Here is a 9,074-nt window from a genome sequence, read left to right as displayed (position 1 = left end):
ATAAATAAAATAAATAAAAAAAGAAAGACGAGTCCACTTAACTAACGAAGACTACTTCATCAGACATATATATTGCTATATGGTTTTGCGCTTGGAAAATGTCAGGGACATAACAAATCTCACAATTAGTGCCACAACTTGCTACGTAGTGAGCTAGTGGAGATTAAATGGTGGCTCCACACATCCACCACTCGCAACTCATCAAATGGCGAGTTGAGGAATTTTTTGTATCTCTAGCATTGCTCTTTACACTTTATACTCTTCCCAAACTACCTGTTGTAATTTTTCCATTGGCACAATGTACACAACACAAAGCTAAGGCTTTGCAAGTGCCTTTTCGTAACTGGAAAGAGAAAGCATTGGCACCGTACCGTTCTTTATTTTATTTGATTTATTTATATTTTTATTCCTGTTAAGTGGTAACAATCATGAATCATTATGAAAAATACTCGCTGGTTTAAATCCTATTTCTTGTGGAGAACAAGGATTTTACAAAAAAAAAAAAAAAAGGTACTTAACTGAGAGTTGAAGGCAAGCTTTGCCTAATTGATTATTGATGACATAGTTTTGATGTAATTTTTATTTATTAGTATTATTTTTGCCATGTGGTTTTTGCTGGTGAAGAACATCAAGAAACATGCCAAAAACATCTATTTTGTGTCATATGCCAAGTTCTTATCTCCATGAATTTGGCTGCATAGGATATGTTCAGATGGTCAGATAACGGCACCAAAGTCGCCTTACTGCACAAATGAAAATCGTGAGTGTTCTCATTGACAATATAACTTACAACCTTGTCATAGAATTTAAGCACAAATAATGCTAGATATGAGATGTTTTTCACTCAACGTAATCTGTTGTGATGAACACGTGAAAGTGACACGATACTGATTTGTGCTCTGAAATGAATAACTGTCAGTCTTGTGTCCCATCCTATGCATAGAACGGAAGACTCATTCCTTTTATTATACATAAATCACAACGTGTTAAGTTAATGGTAGTAAAAAACGTTGTAAACGAAATATTGGGTCTAGAATTATTGTTCATGGAATCCACATGCCACTCGTAGTGTTCACATAAAGCAATGGCCAGCATTTATCGGCGTTAGCAAGAATCAGCAAGCCACATTAAATTATGGTCTCTTGGATTGGAGAGTGTAGTTTGTGTGGATGTTTACCTTGGTGACATTTTCAACCTGGATGGGACAGAAATTGAAAATAGCAAACCTCAAACCCTTCAGTTTAAGTTTATATGCCTTTGCCTTTGTCGCCCACCTAACAAGTTGTGATGTTTGGCCAATTAGCCAAGAAATTATAGACTTTTATGTTCTGTTGGATTCAAGCTTGTCGTTTAGTTAGCGTTGACTGCTTCTAAATTATAAGTGAGGTTTTATGCTTTTTATTATTATTATTATTTTTTGTAAAAAATAAAACCACATTAATTTCTCTTAATATTTAATGAAATTACAATTATGTCAACACTTTTGTAGAAGTAACGATTCCCTCTCTCTGAGTTTTTATTTATTTATTATAAATACTAATATGTAACTCGTACTTACACACATGAATGATAAATTGTAGTGGTGTTATTGATGTTAGTTTGAGTTATTAAATATACAAGACATTAGTTCAACCAGAATATTTGGAGGTACTAAAATGATTTTTAGTTACAATTTTAATGATATTGGATATGTCAAGTTTCTCATCACACTGCTGTTATGTATGTAATTTTGAAAATCACTATTGGACACTACATATACAATATCAACTCACTATCACTGTCCGTAAAATTCTACTAAATACAATACAAAATAAAAGAACAAATTGGTTCAATAGTATCTCCTAATTAAATTGAACGGGGATAGGTGTATGGAATCGTTTAACTCAATTACAATTTGTTAAGTTCAAGATCTTCACATACAAAATATCTAAATAGAAATAGTATAAAAAATATACTCATTAGTTCAGGGGGAAAAAAAAACAGTAAAAATCTAAACAATTTAATTTGTATGAAAAGCTAATAAAGGAAAAATCTAATTTTGATTCTAATCAAATTTTCTCTAAGTTTTTGTTATATATATATATATATATATATTACTTAGGTTTATTTATATTGGATTCCTTATTTTCTATACTGAATTAACTCACTTGATACAAAAATTTAAAAATTTTAGACTAGATGGAACACGTGTCTCAAAATTAAACTCTAATTGAAATCCAATTTTTAAACTAAATTAATTCATTTGGCACAAAAATTTAAAAACTTAGATTAGATGAAACACATGGTGCAAAATTAGATTCTAATTGAATTCCAATTTAAAATCTAATTGAATTTTCTCTTAATTTTGCCTATTAATATGTGTGTGCGTGTGTGGGAGGGTAAGGTTCAAACATGGAATATTGCCAGGTAGGTCTGACCTGAGGAGAAGGTGGGCTTGACTTCTCATTAGCTTTGGCCTAGCATGTTGACAAGAGCCCAGATATTGAAATCGAAGAAGCGGCTCGCTCGAGAAGCGAACACTCCTTAGAAGACAGTAGATAAGCCACTTGGGCCAGAAGACTAAAGACTGGGGAAATAAGTAGAGACATACAAGTAAAGAAGAAGAAAAGTTTATAGATAAAGTACCCATCATCTCTGCATTAAATACACACAATACTAACTCAGCCTGCCATATTTAATGACAGAATGACCTCTGAACAGTGTTTTTACAGCTTGCAACCTACTTTACCACCACTAGACAAACATTAATGAGACAAGTATCCAAGCAAGGATTCATGGCAGCCTAGGTAGAGGGTTGGGATGAGGCCCCAGCTACTATAAAAGGGAAGGAGGCTCCCTTAAGAGGGGAGAAAGAAATTGGACAAAAAAAAGAAGATAAAGGGCAATAAGAAACTTTGTAACCGGGAATTGAGTAATATACAAACCTAGTGATCCTCAGACTAATCTGAGGAAGAGTTAATGCAGATCTTTGCCTTTCTTATTGGTAATCTTTCATATTTTTAACGACTAATTGAACTTTTCTCTAAACTCCTTAACGAATCCATTAAGACCTGAAAAGGTTGATCTTGACAACCTACCTCTACAAATTAATTGTATTGGGCCTTCACACAGTAGTTACCCACTTAACCTGGGTTGGGTTGAGGATTACTACCCCCTACAATATATATATATATATATATATATATATATATTACAAATAAAATAAAGGCGAAACTACAATGTTGGTCCCTCAAGTTTATCCTGTGTGCGCAATTAGTCCCTTAAGTTTGAAGCGAGCATAATTAGTCCCTCAAGTTTTAAAACTAAGTGGTTTTAGTCGTTTTGCTAATTTCCGTTAGTGGTGTTACTTACGTGGTTAACGGAACAATAACTTGACATTTTTTTTTAATAATGTGGCATTTTTTAAATATATGAAGGACACGTGTAAGTGAAGCAATCCAATGGCTAAAAAATAACCCACAAAGCAACTTACTCTCTCTCCGCCTTCCTCTCTCTAAAACTCCAAAACTGAGTCTTTCTCAGTAAATTGTCTTGTTCCTTCCTTCATCTCATACATAAAGACAGTAAAAATCCACAAAACAGTGCACAAATCTCCAGTACTGTAGCAATTATTGAAAAAGTCCACTATCTCCATTACTCTCTTCGTCTGGCCCTCTTCAAAGCTGAGCATCAGACACTCCAAGATCAGGCTTTACTTGAGAAGATCGAAGCTTGCGGAGAAGAAAGGGCGAAATTGGGACATTGGATCAGGGAAAGGAAATTGAACCCAAACCCTCCACCACTCAATCATAAATGGTTCCACAAGAACACTAAAGCTGGTATATCCTAGTCTATAGTTGTTTTGGGTTTCAAGAAAATACAAAAGCTTGGCTTAAACTCACCTAAAAAGGAAAAAAAAAATTCTTATAGATGAAGGGGTTCCATTGTAAGTAATAATGCCTAGAAGCCCAAAAAACTAAATATAAGATTCAAACAAAAGTGAATTTGTCTTTGTGTAGAAGATGAAGGAAGGAGCAAGACACAATTTAATGTCAAAGAGAAACACCTTTGATGCTCAGTTATGGAATTCTAGAGAGAGACGGAGAGAGTAATGGAGAGAGAATGAAAGAAAAGTTGCTTTGTGGGAGTTTTTTGGGCCTTTGTATTGCTTCACTTACATGTGTCCTTCGTCTGTTTAAAAAATAGACAAAATAGCTAAGAGGGTATTGAACGGGAATTTTTTAATAAAAAAATGGCACAACATTAAAATAAAATGACAAATCTTTGTTTCGTTAGCCACGTAAGTAATACCATTAACGGCAGTTAATAAAAGGACTAACACAACTCAATTTTAAAACTTGAGGGACCAATTGTGCTCGCTTTAAACTTGAGGGACCAATTGTACTCGTTTTAAACTTGAAGGACCAATTGCACACATAAGGTAAACTTGAGGGACTAACATTGTAATTTTGCCTAAAATAAAATCTCTACTTTCCCCCTTAAATGGAGTAAATTTGATAGCTCAACAGAAACATAGAAGAAGTAAATAACAAATTAGGACCATTGGTACTTCCAAAGGATTATTTAATTAGTCTATAAAAAAATTACATTTCTTTTCCTTTTATTTTATTTTATCTTTTATTTAATGTTATGAGAATGGCATTTATTTTTAAAACAAAACACCATAAATTACATGGAGAAAAATTTCTTTGAATGTGGATTCTAGTCAAGAATCAAGACAGATCTTTGAATGTGGATTCTGATGATCTTTGAACCAAAGAAAAATAAATAAAATTCCTCTCATATTCCAAGTTTCCAACAGTACTATATCTCCTGGATCAAAATTCATAATCATTGACTCTTTTATAGTTTTATTAGCATCAGTTTCTGCTAATAGTGCAAGCTATATACACACTTTTGTCTTTGTCTTGTTTTGTTTTTTGTTTTTATTTATTTATTTATTATTTAATGGCTCGAGCAGCAACTTGAGGGTGGCGATTCTGGCGAACCAATGAGTTGTTGACTCATGACTGTCGAAGGCCTTGAGGCTTTGGAGAATACAAGCAAAAGGATATATATATTTTTTTTTTCCTAATCAGATTTGGTATTTTTTTAGTAAAGCTTTTTTTTTGGTTGGGGGGGTTATTATTAGGAGTTCTTGGTAGGGCAGTCCTTATTTACAAATGATTTTTTTTTGGGATATTGCTATTTTTAAAAATAATTAATGCTGATTTGGGAATTTCTTAAAGTTGGCTTTGTTTTCTTGTATTAGCTAAGGAATGGGGTAGATGCCACCATACGAAAACGCCACTATAGGTCTATAGTTGCGGTACAATAGTGGCGTTTAAACACCACTATAGCAAATGTTACTATAGCTAAAATGGGCTTACAGTGGCGTTTTTAGTAGCATGCACAGACAAAGCTGCTTCTAAAAAAAAAAAAAAAAAGTTATCTTGCACAGTGCGGCCACATTATTGAAGACGTTAAAAGTACCTTGCCTTCTTTTTTTTTTTTTTTTTTTACTTGGATTTAATTTTCTGAAGTACAGCGACTAGGCAATGTTGTTACACATTTTTTATCCATACAACTTATTTTATCATCGCATGTTAGTTTGGATGAAAGAAATACCACTAGATATTAAAATTGTACTACAAGCTAATTTGAACATTCGTCCTTAATAAAAGCACTTAGTATGTTTTCTCCCAAAAAAAAAACCTTATAACCTATATAATAAGGGCATTAAAGTGGTGAAATTTTGTATTAAAAAAAATAGTAAATAGTCTAATTTAAAGCTTTAATTTAAAATTAAATAAATAAAAAAGCTAGGGGAGCCAAGGGGTAACTTTTTTAAATTTCTATTTACTACTAATTATAGAAGTAATAAAATCATAAATTATCTGTAAAATATACATATACTGCCCACTAAGGTATGAATCTCTGATTTATTTGCAAGAGAACTAATGCTACTCTGTAGTGGTTTGATTATGACTTTTGAGTTTTGAATCACCTTCTAAAACCACCCAATCGAGACCCTCATGTGCGAACTCAAGTGCTCTTCTTGCTGAAAAGGCCTCTACTTCCAAAACATTGAAAGGTAATGCCATTTGTTGAGACACAGAGGCCATGTCAAGTCCATCTTCATTTCGTATTGCTAGTATTTACCACCCCATACACAGGTTACAACTTACAAGTTCGTGTTATTTAACCCGATTGGCTCTCCTAACCTGGCCACATATTATTGTTATGATTTATTTTTTTTATAGGGGTGTTAGAGTATTAGCATTAGCCTCGATACAATTTTAGCTAAATTGATAATAATAAAAAAAAAAACTCCACTTTTATAACTTTAGCTAATGTATGTTTTACAACAAAAACACCAGCCTCAATACTCTATCCTTATTTTATTTTAAAAAAAAATTTCCCACTCAAATTAAGTTTTTAAATTAAACAATGGATAAAAATCATTTAAAATGATAAAATCTCAACAGATAAAAAAAATATAATCAAATGATTAGTTACATTATTTTTTTTAATAATGATAAATTATTTTGCTTAGCCAAAAAAATAACGTTACATTATATTTTATTTATATATTATAGTTTAATAGTAGTTTTCTTTCTAAAAAAAAATAGTTTTCATTTCCTCGAAAAAAAAGAAATAGTTTTATTAAATTATGATGTTATGTACTATAATATAATTATTGTTTTAATAAGAAAAAAAAAAAAGACTAAAGATAACTTGGAGAAGTCATACTTGTGGGTGTGGCCACCTAGGGATTCTACCTCGGTTGTAAAGAATTAAGAGCCCATTTGGATGGAGGGGGAATGAGAGGGAATGGAGGAGGATAAAGTAGAATTGGTTGATTTTAGACCAAATTTACTCTATTTCCCCTCCTTTTCTCTCAATTCAAATGGACCATAAAGTTCAACCATACACGTGCTCCATGATATCATGGAAGTTGTAGCAAAAGAGAGAGTATTGAAACAAGAAAATTTAAAAAAAAAAACGTAAAAGTATGACTTTGGCGTGAAAAGTGTCTCGCCATATGTGGTGTGGCAATATTGCTCACTTAATATTTTGTATCAATTTGGTGAGATTAATATGTGAGTTTTTAGCTATATATTTGCTAAAATATTAAAATAGCTACACTGATGTGAATGCTCTTATGCTTGATATTGCTGGTATAGTACCTCTTTTTTAGAGAAATTGAAGCATCTTTAAAGGGCTATAAATAACGTGAAGAAGGTATTTTGCTCATAGAAATAACTCATAAGCAAGCCCTTGATTCTTAAAAAATTATAAGGAAACATCTCTTTGGATTTACATTGGCATAAGAGCTAGATGAAATCCTTTATATGTTCTCTGAATTAGGAATTAGGTTTTCTTTTCTCAAAAGTAATTCATTTTAACACAAGCAAAAGCAAGGTTATGTGTTCTTATGTGGATGGATTTGCGGGGCCGGGGGGGACTAGGTTGGTCCAGTGGACTGTAAACTTTCTCCTCCCAATGGGCTTCATTTCCTGTTAATAGTGTTGTGAGCCGAAAACCCACTATATGCTTGTTTTCAATGTAAACCGTTTTCAATCAAATTGCAGCTATTCATCCTAAATAAATTGGGTCATATCATCATATGAACATTTCCACAGTTCCATGACAACCCGGAACTATATAATCTTTGTACCCAACACTTTTTGAGATTAATGTACAATATCAGTTCTATCATTTAAGATGAATGTTAAAATTCTAAAAAAATTAATATCTTGGTTGGGAAAAACATTACAAATAAATAAAAACTAATGTGCTAATTTTACTTATCAGTAATCAACCCACTATTTTGTTAATTCCGATACTAAGTGTGTTTTTGGCAAAAATTAATTTTGCCAGCTAATTTTACTATTAAGCTTATTTTTGCTACTATCATAGACCCCACTGTACTTTTTGGTATTATTCACGGGTCTTATTGTACTATTTTAGCTAATTTTTACCTTTATCTACAGTACTTTTAGCAAAAAGTTTTCAGTTTCAGCAAAATAAGTGGATCTCAAACAGATCTTAAGTGTCTGTTTGGCTAGCTTATTTTTTGCCAACTTTTTTTACTATTCAACTTATTTTTGCTACTATTCATGGGTTCTATTGCATTTTTTGGTATTATTCATGGCTCCCAACGTATTATTTCAACTAACATTCACTTTTATCTACGGTACTTTTAGCAAAAAGTTTTCAGTTTCAACAAAATAAGTAGATTCCAAATAGACCCTAATTCTAAATGGTTGAATTCTGTAAATTAATTTTTTTTAATAATTACAATAATAATATTAATAAATTTATAAGACAATGCTTCATTTTTTATTTTTTAAAGATAATTTTAATCTATGATGTCCGCTATTGATGATAGTTTTTTATCATTAAACCAAGACACTAAAAACGGTTTTTAGTATAGACAAATATTAAATCCTAAATCTTTTATTCAACCATCACAAATTTTACCATAAAACAATGCTTCCTTTTAATGTACTGAACAATATACAAGCCTAACACATGGTTAATGGCTATCAACACAAGTTAAAGCCAATTTATAATATTAAAATATGTACATATCTTTTTATATTTTACCCATGTTATATTTACCCCCTTAATTTTTTTTTTTTAATAATTGATATCATACATAAATAGGTAACATTATTTGGGTTTCCTAAATAAGGTGTGCTCAAAAATACCAAAAATTACAAAACACCAAGAAAAATTGGTTAAGTTACAAAAATCTTTGCAATCAAATTCAAAGAATAACACACAACCCTAAAAAATAAAAAAAGAATAACCCAACAAACGTAAAAATCATTTATTTGAATTTTGTGGTCACTTCACAAGTATAAGTGCCCTTGAGGTGTGCTTGTGAGGTGTGAAGGACAGGAGCTGGATTTCAAGTCTCCAAGATGGAGTTTTACATACATATATATTTAGATTATGTTCGAGTAGAATTTCTAACATGTATAAAAAAAAATTATTTTTATTTTTATGAGAAAGCAATCCTAAAAGTAAAAAGCTAATAAAATAAAATAAAAGAAGAAACTATAGTTCCAGTGTTCCACTATGAA

The sequence above is a fragment of the Quercus robur genome, chromosome 2, assembly GCF_932294415.1.
Source record: "Quercus robur chromosome 2, dhQueRobu3.1, whole genome shotgun sequence".
Taxonomy (NCBI): Eukaryota; Viridiplantae; Streptophyta; class Magnoliopsida; order Fagales; family Fagaceae; genus Quercus; species Quercus robur.
The sequence above is the reverse complement of the archived record's forward strand: the minus strand, read 5'-3'. Positions refer to the sequence as shown.